The sequence below is a fragment of the Agelaius phoeniceus genome, chromosome 10 (genome assembly GCF_051311805.1).
Source record: "Agelaius phoeniceus isolate bAgePho1 chromosome 10, bAgePho1.hap1, whole genome shotgun sequence".
NCBI classification, from domain to species: Eukaryota; Metazoa; Chordata; class Aves; order Passeriformes; family Icteridae; genus Agelaius; species Agelaius phoeniceus.
Window position 1 is genome coordinate 6,735,643 of NC_135274.1, and position 24,123 is coordinate 6,759,765.

The following is a 24,123-nucleotide window of genomic DNA, read 5'->3' on the forward strand; positions in this document are numbered from 1 at the left end:
TTTGGGGAAGAAATTTTTCCTGATATCCAACCTGAACCTCCCCTGGCTCAGCTTGAGGCTGTTTCCCCTTGTCCTGTCCCTGTTCCCTGAGAGCAGAGCCCGACCCCCACCTTGACAGAACTGGGTCCCCATGGAAATGGTGGAGTCACCATCCCCAGAACTGCTCACAAAATGAGATATGGCACTTCACAATGGGGTTTAAAGGTGGAATTCACTTGAGGCTTGATGATCCTGGAGGTCTTTTCCCACCTTAAGGATTCTGTGATCCTGTTCCTGAGACATTCCTCCTTTGTCCAAAGGTCGCTCCATCCAGTACCAGAAGGACAACATTTTTTTAAGAGACCTCCTTGGAATCTCAAATAATATTCCCCACTCCAGGCTCTTGGAACGTGTACTCCAGCCTGATGTTGCTTGTTTTCCTGTTTGCCAAGCACATCTGATTCCTGTGTGGATCTGAAGGAAAACCAGTGCAGGCTGAGTTCACAAAAGCTCTGCAAACCAGAAAAAAAGGCAAATTATTTTCTATATCTCTATCATGGCTTCTCTTATTCATGTCGGCTCTAAATTATGTGGCCATGATCTTTCTAATCTCTCTTTGCATGGGCGTCTTTCCTTGCCCTTAATCATTTCCTTTGCCCTCCCCTAGACCTTTCCCGTGTCTGCGTTCCGAGGCAGGGAGGTCGGAATGGGGAACATTATTCTGAGTGAATGTGTATCATACAGTTCTGTAATTCCATTATTCCATTACAGCGTTTTCAGTATTATTCCCTCTTTTTGAATACAGCCTGGCATTTTTTCCTTGGTTTTCTGGATCACCAATGCATTTCGAGATTGCACTGAGCTCTTGGCAAATGCAACCAGGATTTGTAAAAACAATGTGCAAATTTTGTAGTTTTGGGTTTTACTTTATGTATTTTTTCATGAAGATTCTCTGCTTGGGGCCTGATTTCCAAAAAATGAATTCTCAGAACTAAAATAGGTGGGTCCCTTCCCAATGGTTCTTGTTGAGGTCTCTGCCATGGGATGGGAGAAGTTCAGACACTTTGCAGATTTCCTTCTCTCACTCTGAAAGACTTGGTCTGCTTTAAGATTTTCTGAGGGAATCTAAAGTTGGAGCCACCCTGCTTTCTGGCATTCCTTTGACTGCCTGGGGCAAAGTGATTTGGAGGAGGTTTCTATGGGTGATGACACAGGCAGGTGAGAAGCCAAATGACATTAAAAATCACTATTCTAAACCCCAAATTCTCTCCTGTAATTATTGTCAACATAAACTGAATCATTCCCATTTTATAGCAGCCTGAGGAAAAACTCTTTCCTGAAGGAAGGGTGCAGGGAAGGAGTCATGTAACCAGTGAGAGGTTTGCTTTGTTTAACCTCTAAGACTCTCTTCTCTTCTTCTCCAGGATAGGAGAGGAAAAAATTCAGCTGGCATCTTCAGCTTCTCTTCCCTATTATGTGCTGAGAATAAAACAGCTGGGGGTGGATGTAAGAGGGAGCTCAGGGAAAAGAAAATCTGCGCTTCCAAGAACTCCAAGAAGCCCTCTGCCCTCCCAGCCATGTAACCAGTGGCTCTGAGGAGGCACTGAACGTTTCAATAGGCTCTCAGTGAGGTTTTAATGCCCTTAAATGCAAGGAAAGACAGGGATCATGGAACCACTGAATCACTAAGGTTGGAAAAGACTTCCCAGATCATTGAATCCAACCTGTGCCTGATCCCCAGCTTGTCACCCAGACCAGAGCACAGAGTGCCATGTCCAATTGTTTCTTGAACACTTCTGGGCATGGGGACTCTACCACCTCGCTGGTCTGTTTCAATTGCCTCACCACCCTTTCCATGAAGAATTTCTTCCTGCTGCCCAACCTGAACCTCCCCTGGCACAGCTTGAGGCCGTTTCCTCTTCTCCTGACAAATGATATTCGAAGCCTTTGTGGCTCAAACTCAAGGGCCAGCTTTTCAGGCACATGTGAGAGTTTTCATTTGCTCAGGTCCAGGATTCATCAAGAGTTTGGAGTTCTTTTGAATTTAATTTTGTTACGGTGCAGAAGACAGACACATACAGCAGGGCTTTGGGTAGCTGCAAGAAAACCAAATCCAAATATCTTCAGCATGAAAGATGCCTTGTGGTTTGTGGTGGGGAGCTGATCAGATCTCCTGCTCCAGCCTCCATGGGAGGGGATCCCCAGTGCTGGCTGTGGAGGTTCAGGGACATGAGTCAAATCTCACAAGAACACTGAAAACAGTAGAATTGCCATGGAAGAAATGCACTCCTTGGATCCCAACATCTCTGAGCTGACAAGTTGAAGATCTTGAAGGTGCTGGTGTGCAGAACAGATCTGGTTTGGTGACATGGGCAGGAGGGCACCCCAGTGGAACTGACTGCCTCCTTCCAGGTCCTGCCCAGGCTGTTAGGGAGTGTTTAGTTCATACCAAGTCCTGCTGCTTCAAAGGCTGAGCCTCTGAACAGGCAGTGACTTTGTCTCCTGGGTCTAACGATCAAGAGACTCAACATTCAATTAGGCAGAGCTCCCAGGAGTGTCTGACCAGTCTGCAATGCTATAGGAGGAGTCCTTAGGACCTTAGATCAGACCATCAGCACGACCAATTAATGCTAACGCTACTGGCCTTGTTAATTGTGATGGAGCTCCCCAAGGGGACCAGGACTAAATGAGCAATACATATCAAAGAGGAACTGAAAAGCCATTATGTATTATTGTCTCTTTGTTGATTTGAGGAGGATGTGATGAACTAGGTACTAATTACATTAAAAAACACTGTATTCTAAACCAATCTCTCCTCTAATTAATGTCAACATAAACGGAGTCATTCCTGTTTTATAGCAGAGGAAGCCTTTCAGTTACCGCGGGTAACACACGCAGGGCAGCTCTGGTATGAGCACTGTTGACATGTTTTGGCCAAGGAGATGGAAATTTCCAGTCCCAAAGCTCTGTACAGAGGTTCAGGTGAGATCAGGGTCCCTCAGCAGCATTCCACGGAGTCCCACGTCATCCCACACTGTCCCTGTGCCTGCAGATGCTCCCACGTACGCCCGTCGCACAAAGCAATTTTTCCTCAGGACCAGGAATGTTCCCCTTTCCACTTAAATGGCTTTTTTTTTCTCTGATTCATTTTTACTTTATTTTATTTTATTTTTTTATTTATTTCCCTTCTGTATCCTTTTCAATCTGGAAAGTGACTTGGCCTCTCTTCCCCCCATCTATTTTCCTCCTGCCACTATTCAGTTTAGGCATGAAACACAGAACTAGATTGAAAGCATTCAATGGCCATTCAATCGGAGAAGAAAAGAGCCCCTCAGAGCTTTATTAGATATGAAGATCCACAATAAAAATCAATTTCTGCCTCTTTATGCAGTTTAAATGACAAAGCACCCACCCATTCTGCAGCCTTTGTGCCCAGGAAATGTAATTCAGTGCCGGAGCCAGGCCCAGAACAGCCCGGACTCGCTGACCTGCGCCGGCAGATTCCGATATGATACAGCCCTTCCAGATAATGACAGCCACTTCATCTCCCCGCAGGAAAGAGAAACTTATCTGATATCTTGGAGGGTTAAAAGGCTATGTGGGCAGCATTTTTAATAGCACTCTAAATCAGCATCTTAAAAATACCTCTGCTTTTTTTCCAGCACCCTGTTCCCCACTTTTTCCCACTCATTCGTTGGGAACTCCAGCTCTTTGGGAAGAGTCCTTCCTGGATGCCTGGCTGGAAGTGAGCACATTAAAGTGCAGACTTGATGGCACAGGCAGGGCAACATTCCCTCCATTGACGTGACATGCAGGAATTTAATTAGGGAGCATCTGTGGCTCCTGGGATGAGTGAGGGCTGTGCAGAGCTGTGGGGAAGAGCCCTCAGATCCCACAGCTGAGGTGTTCTGGGCAGGGAATGAGCAGCATCTGGGCTATCAAGCTGTGTTGGGGGGGAATTGGGTTGGAAATCAGGGAAAGGTTCTTCTCTCAGAGGGTGCTGGGGCACTGAACAGGCTCCCCAGGGAATGGGCACTGCCCCAAGGCTGCCAGAGCTCCAGGAGCTTTTGGATAATGCTCCCAAGCACAGGGTGGGATTGTTGGGGTGTCTGGAGTTTGATCCTTGTGTGTCCCTTCCAACTTGGGATATTCTGCAATCCCATTTTCATCCCCATGGTTTTCCTTCAATCACTATTGCAATAGTTTTTCCCTGTGGCAAAGGCCACTTTTTGTTTGAATTCCAGTAAAACCTTGGCCTAAGTTATGTCTAAAATCAATGAGTTCCTTCAAAAAAAAAAAAAAAAAAAAAGGAACGTGCAACTGCTTTTTCTGCTTTTTGAATTGTTTTTGTGCATTTTTATCCCCATATATTCTGGAAAAAGTTCAGCAGAACTGTCGAATCAAACTTCTCTATTGTCTATATTCTATGGGATGGAATAGATTTGATGTATATTCCATACCAAATATATATACTCTATGTACTACATAAATTAATTTAGTTTTTATGTTCTATGCCATATATATAATAACTGCAGTATCGATTTTCTTACACAGAATTTTTATACCGACAATCCTGTTGACTCCAACACTCACAGGCTTTGAAAGTCACACTCATTTTGTCAAAAATTAAAGTAGAAGATGAAAACACAGAAGGAAAATGAAGTTATGACAATCCCATAAGGTCCTGCTTGTTCACTTGAAGAAGGAAACCCTTCTACTCTACGTCCCAAACCCCCTTTTAAAAATTCCCGTGTAGATAACACCACTGAGTGATGTCACAGTGGAAACCAAAAGCTTTGATCTGTCTCAGATGAGTCTGAATCCTTCAGTGATTGACTTCAAAACTTTGCTTTTGTTTGTTTGGAGGAGGAGGAGGAGGAGTTCTGGATGCTGGAGTGAATCCGTGTCCTCCATCACTCACGTCTTTCAGCGTCTCTGGCCAAAACTCCTCCCTGTGTAGCACAGAGTGTTTGGAGTGAATTGTAATTCTGGCTATTCCCCCTTGGCCTCGTGGCAGCTTTATCTTAATGAAGATGTGCTGTGTGCCTTTTCCAAAGCTTCTGGGCTGCCCCAGGATAACAGTTTAAAGTAGGAGGAATGAGTTCAGTGGAATCTGTGGTTTTACAGCTATAATTTTATTTCTAAAGTGTTTCAATGTATTTACAAAATAACTCGGAGACTTTCTCTCCCTGGAAGTGCATCTGTGTGTGTCCCCCTGGGAAGCACTGCCTTTCCAGCCAGTGGAAACCTGCTGGGAGCCATTGCTTGGTCCTGTGTCTGGACCAGCTGGAGCCTGTGACCACTGAGGAAATGTTTTGTGAGAAAGGTAAGGCTGTGAAACCACCCTGTCCCCAAAAGCAGATCCCTCAGATAGACTAGGACACAAACCATCCATGTCAGACAGATGCAATTTCTGGATAAAGGCTTCCCAGAGGTTGGTGGGCAGATCCCCAGCTCAGCATGGAGAAGCATGACCAGTCCTGGTGGGAGTACATCCCTTTCCTTTGCAGGATGTCCTGAGACTTTCTTGGGTCCCTCCAACAAAAGGCCTGCACTGTCTTGATGTGACAGTGGCCCATCCCAACCAGCTGAATTATTGTGGAAGTGGCAGTGCTGGGTGTACAGTCCTTGCCTACCCAGGGATGCCAATAAGCTGGGCATTGACATCTCCTGCAGACAGCATGGAAGAGGAGAGACATGTTATTAAGGGTTTTCCATTTAGAGGAGGACCTGGAAATCCCAGTGCTGTGACCAAGTCATTTAGTGATTCCTATCTCTGCAGATGTTATCTCCTGGAGCTCTCCCTGCAGCACTCGGCAACCCAAAGCATCTGTGCTGAGAAATTGTGAAATAAGGAAATAAGGAGGACAAAACCACAACAGCTTTATCTGGGGACAAAAGACAGCTGTGCAGTCCCTGTGGAGTGTCACCCAGGAGCCCCAGGAGATGTGTCAGAGGCTGTCTGAGGAATGCTGGAACCTGCAATCATTCATTTCTGAACCAAGAGAAGTTCCAGCACAGCTGAGTCAGGACAACCTTGTGACAGCTTGTCTTGGGACGGGCAGGAAATAGTGTGGGTGGCACAGGGAACTTCTAGGATGCAGGATCAATCAAAAGGATGGAGCACTGAGAGCCAGGATTGCAGCTGAGCAGGGGCCAGACTCAGGATGTGCTGCTCCAGACCTGAAGGAAGAAGATGGAGGATGTCCAAGGATGTAAGAAATGCAGGACACTCAGGCCTGGGGCACAGGGTTTGTCCTGGCTTGTGGCCAGGGAGGGAGGGAAAGCCAAGGATGGTGGGATGGTGGGATGGTGGGATGTCAAGGAAAGATGTTTCCAGTGGACAGAGGGAGGTTTGATATGTCTGTGCTCTGCGCTGCTGATTCCAGAACTGGAGAAACTCCAAGTTCTCCCAGTCACCCCTTGGTGGGGAAAGATGGGCTCCTGAGGAACCATGGCTGGCCAAGGGAAACATGTCCCACACATGGGGCAGGAAAAGCTTGGCCTGGTTTCTCCCATAAAAGGGAAACTGAGGAAATATTCGGGAAATCTATTGCGGGATTAGAAGTGAGGGAGAGGAAGGGGTTGCTCCCAGCAAAGGGCAGTGCTGGCAACCAAGCAAGTGAGATAAAACAGCTATGAGTAAATCAAGGTGGGAAATCAGTGACCATGAGAAGATCCTCACTCTGGAAAAGCTTCCCAAAAAAGGCTGGAAACTTATGGAAGGGAAAAAAGTGATGGAAATAGAGATTATTACAGGGACATAATGAAGAGATGGTAACTTAGTGGATGGAAAGGGTTCCTTTCAACCCCATATTCCTGTGTCACAAAGGCCAAGTAAAATAAAACAAGACTCTTTTTTTTGCATATGTGATTATATATATATATGTATAAATATTACATGTGTGTATACATATACATACATATTATATACATGTGTACATATAACACACACACACATATATATATATACACACACACACACATATGTATTTGTATTTATATAATGTACATTTAGTGTTCTTGCAGATGGATTATCATCAGTATAATCAAGGTCAAAGCCATCACACACTCCCAGCCCTGGAATGCTACAGTGACAGAAAGCTGGCAGTGAGGTTGAAGATGGTCCCATTTTTTGTTTTTAGCAGACTTTTCTCACATTTGTCAACTGTCACCAGTTCAAAACCTGCTGGGAGCCCATGGCAATAGACAAAAACAGACCTGTGGGTAAATGGTGTGGTTGGGAACGATTATGGGTGCAGATACAGCTGGTTTTGGCAGAGCCAGGGATCTGGTGCAGCAATGGAAATATTTTCCAGTCAGAGCTTGCTCACAAAAGCCATGGGACTGCAAGGAAAGGCTGGGAGCAGTTTGCCTGCTCTCCTCCATGGGTTGAGCAATCTGTAAACTCTCCTTGCTGCTGCCAAAGAGAGAATCCCAGAGCCATGTCTCAGCATTCCCAACCTGTGGAGGGATGGGCAAGGCTGGATGCCAGGAGTGGCAGGTACCAGGGAAAAGATTTGCCTAAAAGCAACAGAGCTTTGTAGGCAGCTCTCCGTGCCCAGCAGAACACCACAACACACCCAAAGAGGTGAAGTGTCTTGGGGCATTGGCAGATAAATTGATGTCAAAAGATAAACTGGGGGATAATAAGGAAAATAACACAGGATGGCAACTGTCTACACATGGCATCAAGCAAAAGGGTCAGGTAGAGTCAGAATAAATTCACCAGGCTCCTAAAAGAGTAAGGGCTCTGTGGCAAAGGCTTGGAAGTAAGGGAATATTCACTTGATGAAGAAGAGGGCAAGATGCTTCACCTCCTTGACCCTCAAGTCACCAAGAGCTAATAAGTCACAGTGCAAAGCTGACAGCAGCAGTGAAGCTGCAGTTTATTGACAGTGTCATTAACAGCTCACAAATGTTTGGTCTGGGGGTCACTGGCTGACCCTGTGCTTAGACACACAATCCAGTGACTGTCAGGAGCATCCCAGCATCCTGATGATCTCTCTGTGACCAGGGACAGGACCCCAGGGAATGGCTGGAGCTGTGCAAGGGGGGTTTAGGCTGGAGATCAGGGAAAGGTTCTTCCCCCAGAGGGTTCTGGGCACTGGAACAGCTCCCCAGGGAATGGGCACAGCCCCGAGGCTGCCAGAGCTCCAGGAGCATTTGGACAATGCTCTCAGGGATGCACAAGGTGGGATTTTTGGGGTGCCTGTGCAGGGCCAGGTTGGACTGGGTGATCCTTGTGGGTCCCTTCCAGCTGGGATATTCTGTGCTCCTGTGATCCTCCATCTGTGTACTCCTGTATTTGTCTCATAATGTGCATGTCTGATCTCCAGGAGAAGAAGGATTCCTGGTACTCATAACCAGAGAGGTCTGGACAAATCCCTTCTGCTCTTTGTGTGGGATCACCCCTCCAAATATAAGAACAAATAGCACAGACTGATGGTGGCATTTCCAAAGTTGTTTCAGATCCAGCCACATGTTACTGAGCAAAAGTGAAAGCACAGCAGGGTGTTCACCTGATGAAGGGCAGATCTTTTTTCCAGTGGTAGCCTCGAGGCTTTGTTTGGTGAAGAGGCCATGCTGGAAGGCAGCCAGGTCTGGTTCAGCCAAACCCACTGCTCAGAAATAACCCCAGCAAATTCTGCTTCCTGCTCTTGCTGCCTCACGTCCCGGGAGCTGCCTTGTCTCTGCTTGGCTCCTGGTCCTACTCTTCCTCCCAAACTGTCCAGGCTTGAGCCCAGGAATCCCATCCATCGTATGGCAGGCTCAACCCACCCTGGCTCCGTGCCCCTGGCCCCATCCCAGGCCCAGTCATCTGGCAGAGGATCCCCATAGACAACAGTGACTCAGCCTTAAATAAACCAGAAAAAGGCAGAGGTAGTGAGTGACAGAGCAACAGGAACGACAGGGAAGCATCAGGATTGACTCCAAGTCCCAGAGGGGAGTCCTAAGGAACATCAGGTTTATGATTTCAACTGCATGTGGTGTTTTTGCAGGAAGCAGAAGTGCTGGGTGGTGCTTTAGGAGCATGGAAGGAGTTGCAGAATATCTTAAGGCACATGGGAAATCGTGGAATCATGGAATCATGGAATGATGGGTTGAAAGGTATGTTAAAATCATCCAGTCTCATCCCTGCCATGGGCAAGGACACCTCCCACTGTCCCAGGTTGCTCCAAGCCCTGTCCAACCTGGCTTTGAACACTTTCAGGGATCCAGGGGCAGCCACAGCTGCTCTGGGCACCCTGTGCCAGGGCCTCACCTTCCTCACAGGGAAGGATTTCTTCCCAATGTCCCATCTAACTCTGCCCTCTGGCAGTGGGAAGCCATTCCCCTTCATCCTAGCACTCCAGGCCCTCTCTGTCCATGTTTCCTGTTGACTCCTTCAGGCCACAGTTAGGTCAGTCAGAAGCCTTCTCTCCTCCAGGCTGAGCAACCCCAATTCTCTCAGCCTTTCCTCCCAGCAGAGCTGCTCCATCCCTCTGCTCACCCTGGTGCCTCCTCTGGACTCTCTCCAGCAGCTCCAGGCCCTTCCTGTGCTGGGCCCCAGGGCTGGGGCAGCTCTGCAGGTGGGGTCTCACCTGAGCAGGGCAGAGGGGCACAATCCCAACCCCTTTCCTGCTGCCCACCCTGGGATCAGCCCTGCACAGGAGGGTCCTGGGATGGGGCATGGCCAGCCCTCACCACTTGCAGCCCCAAGTCCTTCTCCAGGGGCTGCTCCTCATTAATCCAGTGTGACCTTCTCACATCATTTCCTTCAGCTTGTTTATCAAAGACTGCAGTTTTTCCTTGGCTTTTGGAGCTCATCCTTAGCCAGGCAGGTATTTTTGTGCAGATGTTTCAAAGAATATTCGATTAAAATGAGCAGGATGCTTGTGCTATTGTGCTGGAAATTGGTTGAGCCTGGTCCTCATCTGGTGTCCTTGCTGTGCAGTCCAGGAGCAGGTCAAGAGCTGGCCCATCACTACTGGTGACGTCTATTGCAGATCCTGATCCCAAAATACAATGGAGTAGTCTTTGCCATTTTTTTTTCAATGTGAGCAGTGCCTGAGATTTGAGAAAATTTATAAAAACAACTGCTAGGACAAATCTATTCTTCTTCCTGGGGTTTTACTTCTAACATGGAAGGGTCTAAAAATGATAAGAATTGTTTGATAAAAATAAAAAGGAACAAGAAAGAAGCAATGAATCAGTTTCAAACAGGAATATCTGCCTGTCTAGAACAGAAGAAATTTAAAGATTAATGGATCTTAGGAGCAGATCTCCCTGGCAGGCTGGCTGCAGAGATGGGGAACCCAAAACATATACAAAGGGATTAAAGCAAATGCAGAGAAAATGCTGTTGACTTAATTATTCTTAAACTGATGTTCAAGTGGAAAAAACCCTTTGAACTGGGCAAGAGCAGAATTTGGCTGGGTGAGGTGTGTGAAGGGAGCAGCACCTCACACTGTTTGTCCACCCAGCTCCAAGAATTCGAGATCTTTCTTATCTTCCCTGATCCCGTGGGTCCAAACCCAGCAACTCATTGGGGTTTTATTTTGTTGTGCTGGTTTGGGCTGGGGTAAAGTTAATTTCCCTCAGAGTAGCTGGGATGGGGCTGTGTTTGTCATGCTCAGTGTGGAAAGCTGGGGGCAAAAGCAGGAAGGGAGGGCACTGAGAGTGATGTTTTTGTTGGTGGTTAATGTTGGCCAAAATGCCTTTCTTTTAAAGAAACATGTGAGTTGGGTTCTGCTTTTCCAAGAGCCACACCAGACATCTTGTTAATGTGGTGTGTGTTTGAAACAAAGCAGTAGGAAGAGGATGAATTCAGGTAAATGGTGCTGGTGTTGGGTCATTTATGGTGTTCATGCATGTGCACAACTCCTGAGGCTGCTCTGATGGGATTTCTGGGTCCATGTTTTCCCCAGAGCCCATGGGGTGTGGGATCAGGAAAGAGGGAAGGCTGGAGAGCAAGGCAGAGCTGCCCAAACCTGGTTCAAGGGTGGAGTCCAGCAGAGATGGGGACAATGTCAGCCAGATTTTTGGCTGCCACAAATCCAGCAGAGCCCCATTGGTCTGGATTTGTACAAGAGAGGAGCTGGATAACAGCTGAATAGCTTTGCTTGTGCTTTCAAAGACCTGACAGATGAAAATGGGAGTTAAAGTGCACCGTTCTCCAGGTCTGAGGCATTTTCTATCCAGGTTTGGGTTAGCCCTACTTGCAAACACAGGCTGAAGCATCCCCAAAATTGGGCTTCTGAGCCACCACATGGAGACCCCTCCATTCCTGTCCTGGGCTGAATCCAGACCTCTGCACCTCATCCTGGGACATGCAGATTTCCATGTGCTCTTCCTCCTGTAAATGAGTTTTCTAATACCCTCATCTCCCCTCCCCAGGGAAGGAGAAGTGGGGAAGGGTTTATTTATTTAGACCACTTTACTGCCTGATCAGAATTACCCGTCTGAGAGGGGGATTTGAATGGCACCTTATCTGAGGTCTTTCTCCCTCTATTTAATGCTTGAAATCAGAGGCTTTGCCGCATTTCTTTATTTTTTTTTTTTAATTACAATGGAAAAATAAAAGGATTGAACAGGAAAGTTAAAATAAAATTAAAAAAAAAACTTTAAAAGTACAATGTGAATGAAAAATGATGGTTTTACTCTTTGCCTTAAAGTAAAATAGCCTTTATCTTTTTTCCCCCTTACAACAGCCTCCTCTACCTAGATAATGCATTTGGTTAGATTTATTTGCTCAGCCCAGAAAACTTGACACTAAGGGGATTATTTAGTTTTAGATTCGCTGTAGTCCATAGTAATAGCCAACAGGGAAAGGAATGAAGCAGCGATATTAGCAGGGAGATGGGAGGGGAGGGTGGACGGGGGAGGGGGTGGCAGGGACTGCAGCTAAGCAAAACTGCTTGCATAAACACCATTAAGAAGATTTAGACATTGCTTTTCTTATCATCAGCACTCCTGGAAGAAATAAAAAAAAAAAAAAAAAAGAGAGAGAGAGAGAGAGGGAGAGAGAGAGAAAGGAGAAAGGAAAAGGGACAGGCCCTGACTTGCTGTGCATGCGTTTCCATCAAGGTTCAATAGAAAAATAAAACCGGCCCAGGGTCCATGTGTAGCAATTCTGCCGACCTCTCCAAGTTACCCCATCACGCTCCAAAGGAGACATTTGTTCCACGTGTTAAGAGGAGGAAGGAGCAAGTCCAAAGAGGAGGAAACACACAGTTTCCCAGCAAAGACTTGGCCAATTTTATACATATCCATGAGACACATTTATTTTTCTGTAAAATGCTTGCATTTTCTTTGTGCGCTTCCAAGGAGTGGAGTGTGTGCAGCAGAAGAGGAGGGAGAGGCTCCTGTGAGTTTGAGATCAAACTTCTACAGGCACAGCACTTGGAGCCCAACTTTTGGAAATGTGTCCCAGATTCACCAGGCACTGACTCTGTGAAGGCACACAGCCAGGAGCAGCTGAGCACAGGCAGGAGAAGGTTCTGGGAACATTTTTGATCAGCAAATCATGGAATCATGGAATGGTTTGGGTTGGAAGGGACATTAAAGATTATCCAGTCCCACCCATGCCATGGGCAAGGACTCCTCCCACTATCCCAGGTTTCTCCAAGCCCTGTTCAACCTGGCCTTGGACAGTTCCAGGAATCCAGGGGCAGCCACAGCTTCTCTGTGCCAGGGTCTCACCACCCTCACAGGGAAGAATTTCTTCCCAATATCCCATCTAACCCTGCCCTCTGGCAGTGGGAAGCCATTCCCTCTTGGCCTGGCACTCCAGGCCCTTGGAAATATTCTCTCTCCATCTTTTGTGTTGGCTCCTTCAGGCACTGCAAGGCCACAATTAGGTCAGTCAGAAGCCTTCTCTCCTCCAGGCTGAGCAGCCCCAGCTGTGCCAGCCTTTCCTCCCAGCAGAGCTGCTCCATCCCTCTGCTCACCCTGGTGTCTCCTCTGGACTCTCTGCAGCAGCTCCAGGCCCTTCCTGTGCTGGGCCCCAGGGCTGGGGCAGCTCTGCAGGGCTTGGGATGAAATATGTAGGAATTCCCAAGGACTAGAAGGACTTTCCATGGCTCTGGATCAAGTCACAGAGCAGAAATTGTCCCTCTAGGACACAGGTTTCCCCCCCACAAGCACTTGCTGGTGCCCTTCTTCCAGCATGGCACACATCCAGCCAAGGAAGGAGGGACATCCAACTGCCCATCTTGCCTTGGAGCAGGAGCTGAAACTGCTTTTCTCTGGTGTCACCATGGCTGGTTGTGACAACCCCTAAGCCTGCCAGATGCCTCCACATAGAATTATGGAACTGTGGAATCACTAAGGTAGGAAGAGACCTCCAAGGTCAACAAGTCCAACCATCAAAGAGCCCAACATATCTCAGAAGAGCAGGCACTAAATTAAAGCTTATTCAGTGGGCAGGGTGAGGGGCCACAGGAGCAGCTGCTCCACACCCTGGCCTGGTGTTGAGGACCCTATGAGGACACCAAGGTCCATGTGTGAACATGGTGTGTCCTAGGGGAGTGACAGCCTGGTCACTCAATGTTCTTCCCCTCCCTGCTCCCATCGGAAGGAGCCACAAGCACTCAGCTCTCTCTCCATGGGCTCTTCCACCCTGGTGTAATTCCTGTGTAAAGTGCAGCTGCCAAAGCACCCGAGTCAGCAGATCCCAGCAGCTGCTGAGGCATCCACAGGAAGGCAATGCAGATGCTATTTTTGAAGTTTCAATGTTCTGAATTTTAAACAAAACATGCAGCAGCACTGGAGAAGAGACAGAAACCTTCTTGCTCCAGAGCATGAAAATCTTCCTGTTCACTGGGCATTAGGAGGAAAAATGTCCTTGGGGGCCCTTGGGGTTTTTGCAGCTGCCAAGGAGACTTTCTGCCATAGAAACATGGAACTCCAGGATAGTTTGGGTGGGAAGGAACCTTAAACCTCACCCAGTTCCATCCTCTGCCATGGACAGGGACACCTTCCACTACCCCAGGTTGATCCAAGCCCCATCCAATCTGGCCATGGACACTTCCAGGGATTGGGCATCTTCTTGCCTTTTACTCTCTGGAAACTGCTTTAATCAATGGGGGCAGGTCAACTGAATTAACTCTTGCATTTAAAGTTAAGAGGTGATTTCTCCACTGTTTATCCAGCTATCTCTCACCATGGCAAGTATATTATTTGATAATCAGCTTGTGCCTCTCTGCTTTTACCTGGCTTCCAAAGAGAGCTTGTAAAGCAGGGAGAAGAAAACTGGGGAGTAGAGAGTGAAGTTATTTTGGGACTTGTGATCATTGTGGAAGGGATGGAAGAGTTTAAACCCAGAGGAAAACACAATTCATTAATCTTTTAACTTAAGGATATAACATCTTTCCCTGCTTATAATGCTCATGAGAACTTAACAGCTCTTGGTTTAAAACAAAGGGAACATCTCCATCACTGAATTTCTAATATTCCTGCTATTCCACCCATCACACTCAGTGTCCTTGGCCCTTCCAGATGTAGAGAGAATTCTGTGTCCCAAAGCCGGTTCCTGGCTGGGTAAGGAGAGAAAATCTGCTCCAACTTGTGGGCATCCTCTGTTTGTTGTAACTCACCTCCTTCTGGTGGTGCCAGCCACATCTTGGAGCAGAGGCATTCAGACCTGCTCTGATGAAGTCCTGTGCCTGGCCAGGGTTCACAGAAAGAAAGAGAAAAGCAGGAGAGGGTTCCAGGTGCCTAGAAAATGCTTGTGACTACCACAGGCTGAGCCTCAAGGAGCAAGTGCAGTCTCAGTCCACTGGTGTCCTCCCTGTGCAAGGGGGACAACAGCTTCAGCATTTCTTAGGAAATGCCTGAATCACTCCTTTTTATTTTTTTTTTTCCTAGAAGCATCACTTCCATCTTGCCTGGCTTGAGCTCCAGCCAGCTGCTTTTCATGCTGGAGCTTATCTCTGGCAGGCACAGTGACACTGTGTGGCAGGGCCTGTTGTGTCTGCTGAGGGGATGCAAAGCTGGGCCCAGCAGCTGACCCAGAACACAAGAGCCCCTGGTCTTTGTTATCTCCTTCCAGCACCCAAGTTCTGTGCTCTGCTCCAAGATTAGCTGCTCTTCCCCAAAGAGCCATTGTGCCTGTGGGGAATGGGTGATTTCCTTTTCCCAGAGCAGCTGTTTTCCGTCCCCAGACAGTGTTGCTCCATTTCAAGTGAATTTTCTGTGTCTTCTGTGGAGCCTTCAGAGAAGCCCATCCCTGAGCAGTTGATGTATTCAGCTCCTTTCCACCATGACTAAAGCCTTCTGCATCTGCAGCCTGAACTTCTCTCCCTCTCTGTCAAGAGCTGTGCCTGTTCACAATTTTGTGGTGGCAAACTTGTTATCTCTTACCACAGAGGAGAATACAAAAACTCCCCAAAACCTTGTGGTCCCACTCACTCAGAGCTGTCATCCACCTCACACAGGCTTTTGACTGCAGCCCTGGGATGTGTCAGGGACTTAAGGGATGCCACTGCAGCAGATCCCAGAGTGGCCACGCAAGAACACTTAAATTAGCAATATTTTTGAGTGTAATATAAAAGTCCTGCTGGAGAGATGGGAACAACTCATGTTCTGGTGGTTACCAGGAGGGGAAGACACTGGAGGGGTAAAATCTGGCCTGACATGTGATTGGGATGTCGTGGTGGTTCAGAGCAGGGCACTGCAGCTGCAGCCCCATCCTGGCTCACGTGGCAGGACACAAAAGGATGGGGCATCCTGCTGGAAGGTGACAAATACCACAGGAGAAGACAGATAAATCTGCCCCAACCCCCAGCCTGCATGGAATGAGGTTCAAACTGTCCTGTGGCCCTTTATTTGCTGCGTTCTAGACAACTTGCCCGTGTCTTTAGGGTGACTGGGACCCTCATCAGGACTCCCTGTGTGCCTGCTCTCCAAATGTGGGACAAGAAATCTAGAAGCACCTTGGGCTGGGAGCCAAGTGCACCTGACCATGGGAGGCTGCTTCTCTCTCCAAAATGAGGAGCACCTCCTCCCAATACAGACACACATCTGGGTTTTCACACACACAGTTTCAGTTCCATCCCAGAGCTGCACAAGTGCTGACCTGGCTGTAGAGTTCAATTCCTGTTTCTCTGTTTTAGATGGAGCACCTCCAAGTGGGACTGCAATCCCTCCAGTCCTTGGGCTCTCTCTGTGTAGGGTGGGCTGGCCTTATCAGTTTAATAGGGTTTTTTTTTTTTGTGTCAGGGCAGAACTTGTGGCAAGGGCCACACCAGAGCTCCTGTGGGTGCCTCCCTGACTGATTTCCTCTCAGCTGCAGAGCAGCAGCTGGTGGGAAATTAATTGTGTAGCATACATTTACAAGTTAATTGCAGTTTCACTGGAAGGTGGGAAACCTGCGTTTGATAAATGTGAGAAGGAGGCACCAGAAGGTGCTTTCATTGCCTGGCCCCAGCTCTGGGGTTCTTGTCTCACTGCTGTTATCCCTGTCTGCTACACAGCAGGTCAGGGTCCCGTGGTGCTGAGTGAACACAGAGCAAGAGGAGCTGCTGCCTCAGCAGCAAGTGAACAGTGCTCAGCTCTCTCAAGCAGATTTGCTTGTTCCTGCATGATTCCAGTCCTAGTTTTTACTGTTTTTTTGGGGGAGGGCCTTCTTGGTAGATTCCATAAGCAGATGTTACAGCCAGGCTTGAAGCACCCTTGGTAATGAGAGAGGAAATACTCAGCTGGTCTAATTTTCCTCTGAGGAATTGCCTTTTCTTCAAAGGTCTCTGCTTGCTGTTCCACAATTACCTGCCTCTCTTTTTCCTTAGTGAGTGGCCTCAGTTGTGTTTTCCTTGATGGGCCTCACTGTGCAGGCTCACAGATGTGATGGGGAATGAATGAGTTGAAAGCAGAAGATGTCAAGCAATGGGTAAATGACGAGGAGAAGGAATTTAATACTCGGAATCACAGGAAATGAAAGGCAGCTCTGTTCATCTGCAAACAACAAATAACTTGCACTCCAGTAAGCAGTTTGTCTTCTATTCCAGTTCACACCTGCAGCTGGGGCAAGAAGGGAAAGTACTAAACCCCATTATCCTCAGAGTAAGAGATCAGAGGGAGGCAGAAATGAGACAATTTCCATATAGACGAAGCAGCAGAACACAATTTTGGCGTGCTTTGACCATCTGCAAGATGCTTCAGAGCTCTGAGGAACGCTGTGAAAGCTGTCAGCTGGGCAGCTGAATGCAGGACTGAGTCAGCCAAGAAAAGGTGTGAACAAAGCCACGGGGAGCAGCACCAAAGGAGGAAGAAACACCCCTTGCTGGACAGGCCCTGCTTTCAAACGCTGTGTGCTCCCAGAATTCCAGCAAGGAGAAGGTACTTGGGAGCCCTGTGGAGGGGCCAGGCTCCACGTGGTGGTCCCTGGGCTCTCATAGGGTTGAAGGCCTTCAGGAAGACCTGGCTGCAGGTGCCTGGCTTTGTTCAGATAATCTGAGTTGCCTTAAACTGTGCTGAGCTCCCTGATCCTGACCCAGCCATCCTGGCTTGGGCTTTCCTTCCCATCTATCCTGGTTTATTGAGCCTGTGCTCATCCTTACACTCACAGGAGATCCAAGGGATGCAGAAAGTTGTGAACATGTGAAATTGGGCATCTGCCACCCATCTAAGACCATTCTCTGGTGGGATCAGGGCATGTGGTCCCCAGGCTGGATGGGGCTTGGAGCAATCTGGGATAGTGGAAGGTGTCCCTGCCATGGCAGGGGAGTTGCAACTGGATGATCTTTAAGGTCTTTTCCAACCCAAACAATTTCATACTTTATGTTTCTGAGCTGATAATTTGGTAACAACAGGAAGGGAAGTGCCACAAAATTCAGATAGGTTCTGATGTGTTGTTTTTCTCAAGTACCTCTTTTATTTAGGTACTTGTGAAGGACAGAAGCACATGGAGGAGCACCAATTTATGTTTTGGCTTTTAATCTGTGCTTTCATGGGTTTTGACTGGACAAATGGTCTTTCCAGAGCATTCGAGTTATTCATATAAGACCACCAGAGTCTGTAAATGGTTGCCGTGTTGGCCATGCTCAGCTTAGTGGTTGGCACTAAATGGTATTTCATGGAATAAAAAACTGAAAGGTGGAGAGGAAGAACTCTCTCAAGGATGCTCCTCTTGGGATGAAGAGGTATTTCAACATTTCAACTGCCTCTTCAGCTCAAGAGGTGTTTCAGCTGCCAGCATTTCCACCATCAAATGGTGCCAAGAGCTCCCATCTCCCATGGCCCAAGGGTGGTGCCAGGGGACAGGGAGGTGAAGGACATCTGCCTCCTCATGGCTGTGGGTGTGAACACTGCAGCAGACCACAGTTCCACCCACTCTGCCCTTCTGAACAAGCCTTAAAAAGGGATTTTTCTCCCACAGCTCTGAACCCACAAGCCTTCAGCACAACCAGGGTTCTGCCCAGCTCTGTGGTGGGAAGAAGCACCCATTTTTTTTGTGAAGAACCAGCTATTTTGGTTTCCTTTAAATTCTTTTGGTGCCCTTCTGAGGGTTTTTACTGGAAGAGGTGCATCTGATTTTGTAGTGTTGAGTTGAACCTCCTTCAGCCACACCCTCCATTCTGGGAGCCACCCAGATGTGCTGCTGCTCTGCCAGAGGAGCTGGGAATGCTGATGTTAAAGAGGCACCACGAGATAATTCTTCAAATATATTTTTAATGATAAGGAGCAGTTGCTGCCACATTCTCCATCTGTTACCTTGGGCAAAACATTTAAACCTCCTGCACCCCAGCTCTTCTTCTGTGAAGCAGGGTAATCACTCTGCTCTCATCGTGGCTATTTCATGCCTGGGGGAACAATAGTCTTTTGCTATTTCTATGCAGAGTGCCTTCCACCACAATTATTGGCATGGAGACAACAGAGTAAGACAGAGCTGGGCTCTGTGGGCATTTCAGGGTTTTCCCTTGGGGGTCCTGCCTTTTGAGCAGCCCCTCTTAATCCACCTGAGTCAGGTAAGGGCTCTCTGCAAGATTGGATTTCCTAAAATTGCCTTCGCAAAAGAGGGGGGGAAAAAATATCTGCAACAAGGCCCCCTTTGCCATTTTGCAGCAATGGTTTTAATATTCCCAGCTATTGTTCCAGATCTGACAATAACATAAAGTTTAAAGGCGAAAGGGGTGGGCAGAGGGGGCAGAGAAATCAAAGCAGACCATTAGGCTGAATGGTTATCAGGGCGCTTTGCTCCAGGCAAAGAGTTAATCCAGACCTGGGAGAGAGCACTGGTAGTTAAAGCCCTTTAATGGCCTAAGTCCTATGATAATTAGTCCTGCCCTGGAGGTAGCTAAGTGAGCTACTCCAGCCTGAAATGGAGCTCATCCACTGCTGAGGCCATAATCCTCTGTGCACAATGAAAGCTGAACTAATTCACTGAGTAAACACTTTCTCAGTTACTTACACGCTGTCTTCTTTCAGCCTGACACCAAATAGATTCACTTCCAAGAGCTGCAAAGAAAATCAACTTTTTTTCCCTCTCTCTCTCTGTTTTTTTTTTGTTGGTTTTTTTTTAATAAAGCAACTGATCTTAGTTGAAATGCATTTGGATTTAGTATCCAGGGTATAACCTGGGCAGATATAATCTCCTTTCTCCTGGCATCACACAGCAGCCTCTTTATTTTAGCTCATTCCAGTGGCAGGGAGCAGAAAGGCATTCCCCAGGTATTACCTGTTCCTTTCTCCTGCCATATCCCTGGAAAGCCACGTGCTGGAGAAGAGCAGGAGGGTGTGTGAAGCTGGAGAAGGCCAGGAGGATTCTCTCAGTCCTCCAGTTCTGTGCCCTCAGCTCCCTCAGAGGCTCAGGGTGGGATGGAGGAAGAGTAAATTGAAGCAGCAATGAAGGAAACACCAAATATCCTCAGCCATGGCACCCATTCTTCCTCCTTTTTTTCTTTTGGTTTTAAGAAGTGGAATTGTACATACCACAGCACTATGGCCTCTGGAAAGACATTCCATGAGTGCCTGGTCCTCCCTGGGGGCATTCCCTGTCTCCTTCCCATGCCCCCTCCCAGTGCTGCTTCCAAGCCCACCTCCAAGGCACAGCTCCTGGTGTGCTCCATGTTCCACTGGGAAAGGGAACCAAGCAGGAATGGGGGGATGGTGGCTCTGCATGCACTGTCCCTCTTGCTTTGAGCTGTCCCTGGCATCTCCTGCCCTGCAATTCACAGAACTCACAGAATGACCAGGTTGGAAGAGACCTTAAAGACCAAGGAGTCCAACCCAGCCCCAGCACCTCAACTCAACCCTGGCACCCACTGCCACATCCAGGCTTTGTTAAACACACCCAGGCATGGGGACTCCACCACCTCCCTGGGCAGCCATTCCAGAACTTTATCACCTTTCTGTGAAAAACTCTTTCCTAACATCCGACCTGAATTGCCCTTGGCACAGCTTGAGGCTGTGTGCTCTGGTTGTGTCAGTGCTGTCTGGAGAAAGAGCCCAGCCCCAGCTGACTGCAATCACTTTCAGGAGCTGCAGAGAGTGATGGGGGCACCTCTGAGCCTCCTTTTCTTCAGGCTGAACCCTCCCAGCTCCCTCAGTGGTTCCTCACAGGGTTTGTGTTCCCAGCCCCTCTCCAGCCTCGTTGCCCCCTCTGGATGTGCTCAAGTGTCCCAATGTCCTTCCCAAACCGAGGGCCAGAACTGGACACACCCTGGTGAGAGCTTTGATGTCACAGGTGTCCCTGATCCTTCCACCCTGATAACCATCCCATTGGGAAGCCCACAGTCATGGAGTCATGGAATGGTTGGAGTTGGAAGGAGTCTTTAAGCTTATTTCATCCCACCCCTGCCATGGGACACCTTCCACCGTCCCAGGCTGCTCCACACTCCAATGTCCAGCCTGGCCTTGGGCACTGCCAGGGATACAGGGCAGCCACAGCTGCTCTGGGCACCCTGTGCCAGGGCCTCAGCCCCTCACAGGGAGGAATTTCCAGTATCCCATCTAACCCTCACTGCTTTTAGAGTGAACAGGTTTCCCTTGTTTACACCAGAACTGGTTGCTAAGGCTCATTCTGGAGCCTGCAGGGAGAACAGGACATTTCTGGACCACGTTCCACCCCATCCCAAGATGGTTGGCTGAATTGAACTCCATGAAGGAACATTCATCTCCCTGGGCTGGAATATGAGTTTGGACCCCCTCAACTCAGCTCTTGGCACTGTCAGTGTGCAAAGGCAGAGGAGAAAAATCCCACCCAAAAGTGCTGCTGGGGTTGCTTTAAAGCAAAGGACTCAGTCTGGGGGATTGACACTCGTCTGGCACTATCTCTCTGCAAGTTTTGGTCAAGATGTAGCTGCAAATGGATCTGGTTGTGTGAGTCACTCCCCAAAAGCCTTCTCAGATTCTATCTGGAGATCGTCCACCCCACTGGCCAGGATTTGCCTGATTCCCAGGAAGCTGCCAGCATCTTTTCCTTGGCCAAGCAAAAATGCATCATTTTCTGCCTTGTCTGCACACAAACACCTCCATATTTGTGGCCATCAGAAGGGGGTTTTGACCTCCAATGTAGGAAATATTTATTTTGATTTCTTATCCAAAACCCCTCGTTCCCAAAGAGGGATTTTCATGGTACTTCCTGGCCTTCAATAGTAGAGGAAAACATAGAGGCAATTCTGTCTTGCCTTGATAAAAGAAGAAAAGTGAAATCCTGATCTAGTTTTATACTTCCAAAAGGGAAAGACAGACATGAAAGGATCTGCCAAAGAGAAGAGTCTCATAATCAAAGGGGAAAAACAATAGACTTTATTTGTTTATTGGATATTTAAATATATCAAATTCATTATCAGCTGGAATCTGGCCCAGAAGAAGAAATCTCAGCAAAGAAAAATATAATTAAAGCTTCATCAATGCTCTCAGTGCTCACCAGCAGTTCCAGTTTTATGGAGACCAAATCATGGGCCACAAGCTGGTGAGGACAGGGCAGGAAGAAAGTGGAATGGAGGGTTCAGGAAGGGCTGAGTCCATTCTTTGGGATGTGAGGAGCCCAGTGTGGGGGTTCATCCCTTACTGATGGAGAAGAGTAAGCCAGATTTCCTTATCTGCTCCCAGGCCACCAGACTGGGAAGTGTGGGATCCCAGTCCTTAAAAAGCCTTGGAGGACCAGTGCCAGCTGGGGAGCACTGGAGTTGTGTCATGGACATCTTTTATGAAAATCCTTTTGTTAGGGTTTTTCCTCCTGAGAAGCTGAGAGGCCTCAGGAACAAAATGTAACCAATGGTTATCTGCTGCTGTGGAATGCAACAGGTGCATCTGGGATTGGGCTCATGTGGTTGTTTCTAATTAATGGCCAATCACAGCCCAGCTGTCTCAGACCCTCTGGTCAGTCACAAGGTTTTATTATCATTCCATTCTTTTCCATTCCTTGCAAGCCTTCTGATGAAATCCTTTCTTCTATTCTTTTAGTATAGTTTTAATGTATCATTTTCTTTTAATATAATATATAGAATAAAAAAATAAATCAGCCTTCTGAAACATGGAGTCAAGATTCTCATCTCTTCCCTTCTCAGGGTTGCCTGCAAATTCCACAAGCCTGGAGGCAGGGATGGCTCCTCTCTCTCATCTGCTGGACACACCTGGCAGAACACCCCCTCTGAGGTGTGGGGTGTTGGGTTGGGCATTGAGAGCATCCCCAGAGCCCAGCCTGGCCCTCAGTGATGGGAAGAAAACATTAAAAATGGTTTGTGAGCTCTTTGAAGCGAGTGCTGAGGGAGGCAGGACACGCGGGCTCTGATGGCTCTTATGGCATGGAACGAGTTGTGAGTGGTGTCACCGGTGTTGCTTGGAGCTGGGAGGGAAAAAATCCTTCTGAAGTGAAGGTTCAGAGATATTTTCTTCTTATGAAGGGAAAATAGAAACAAAACGGGGGTGAGAAAGGGAAAAACCACATCCTCTGCATCAGCAGCAGCTTCTGTCTCCAGGCTCTCTGGCGATGATACCTCAACCCACCCATTCAGCAGTCCATTATCACTTCCCTCCTTCCATTATTCCCCTTCAACCTTATCAGACGTAAGCATCGTCTCAGACGCTCCAACTGGAGCCTTGTAATTGTCCCTGGTTGGAGCTCGATAGCACCTTGAACCGCCAGAGTAATCTCTGCCTTAAAAAAAATAACCCGGGCTCTGCAAGGAGATGATGCTCGAATTTGCCTGTGGCTATGCGGGATCTTTAATAGGGAACTCTTTTCTCTCTGCCTCTCCCGAGCTCGCAGATAAATGGGAATTTTTTTTTTTTATTATTATTTATTTATCCCCAGCCTTTTTAGGCTGCCTGTTAGGCAGCGATCACAGTATTTATTATGGGGTTTGCAATATTATTACTAGCAGCTCCTGGGGGCACATGGTGGAAGAGGTGGGTGGGGAAAGTGGAATAATATCAGGCAGGAGTTGTCTCTGGAGGGAGAAAAATGAGATGGAAATGGCGTTTCTTGGGCATGTCCGTGTGAGGAAGAGCCAGGTTCTGAGGGACTGACCCTTTCTTCTCACACCTAGGCAAGGTTTAGGCTGGGGAACCACGAGTCCAAGCTGGGTTTAATTAGGAAATAAGCCACTTTTAATTTTATCCTGGGAAGAGAGAAGGAAAAGATGCAAAGCCCAGCTCAAATAGCAGGTGAGGAGGATCTTGGCACTGCTTTGCAGCCTCAGACTCACCAGCACTTGTAGATAAGCCCAGCTCATAGCCCAGACAGCACCAAAAAATGGGAAAAGATGTGAAAATCTCTCTTAAGTGAGGACCTGCCTCTGGAGATTGGAGGCTGGGGGTGGCCTGTTATTACCTGAATTGATTGTTTCCTTCTAATAAACAAGACCCATCTTCCTGCTGATGTGTGCCTCCTCCACTGACCTCTAGATTCTCATGTCCCTGCCCCAAAATTGACTCTCCCGCTGCATTTCTCAGCTCCCTGTTTACAAAATGTCAGCTGGAAATTGCTGCCCGTCATTTAATTGCAGACCTTACACTTGGGTGCTCGTATCTGTGAGTTTCCATGAAATCTTCATTGTTATCTGGCCTTTTATTCCTCATGTTTACACCTGGTAGGAAATCTTTGCTGCTTTTTCCTTTAGAGGTGATTGCAAAGGGGAAAATGAATTAGTGCCAGTTGTTGCTTTATGATGTATATCTGGAAAACCTCAGAGGGGGGCGGGGGGGAAGGGAAATAGT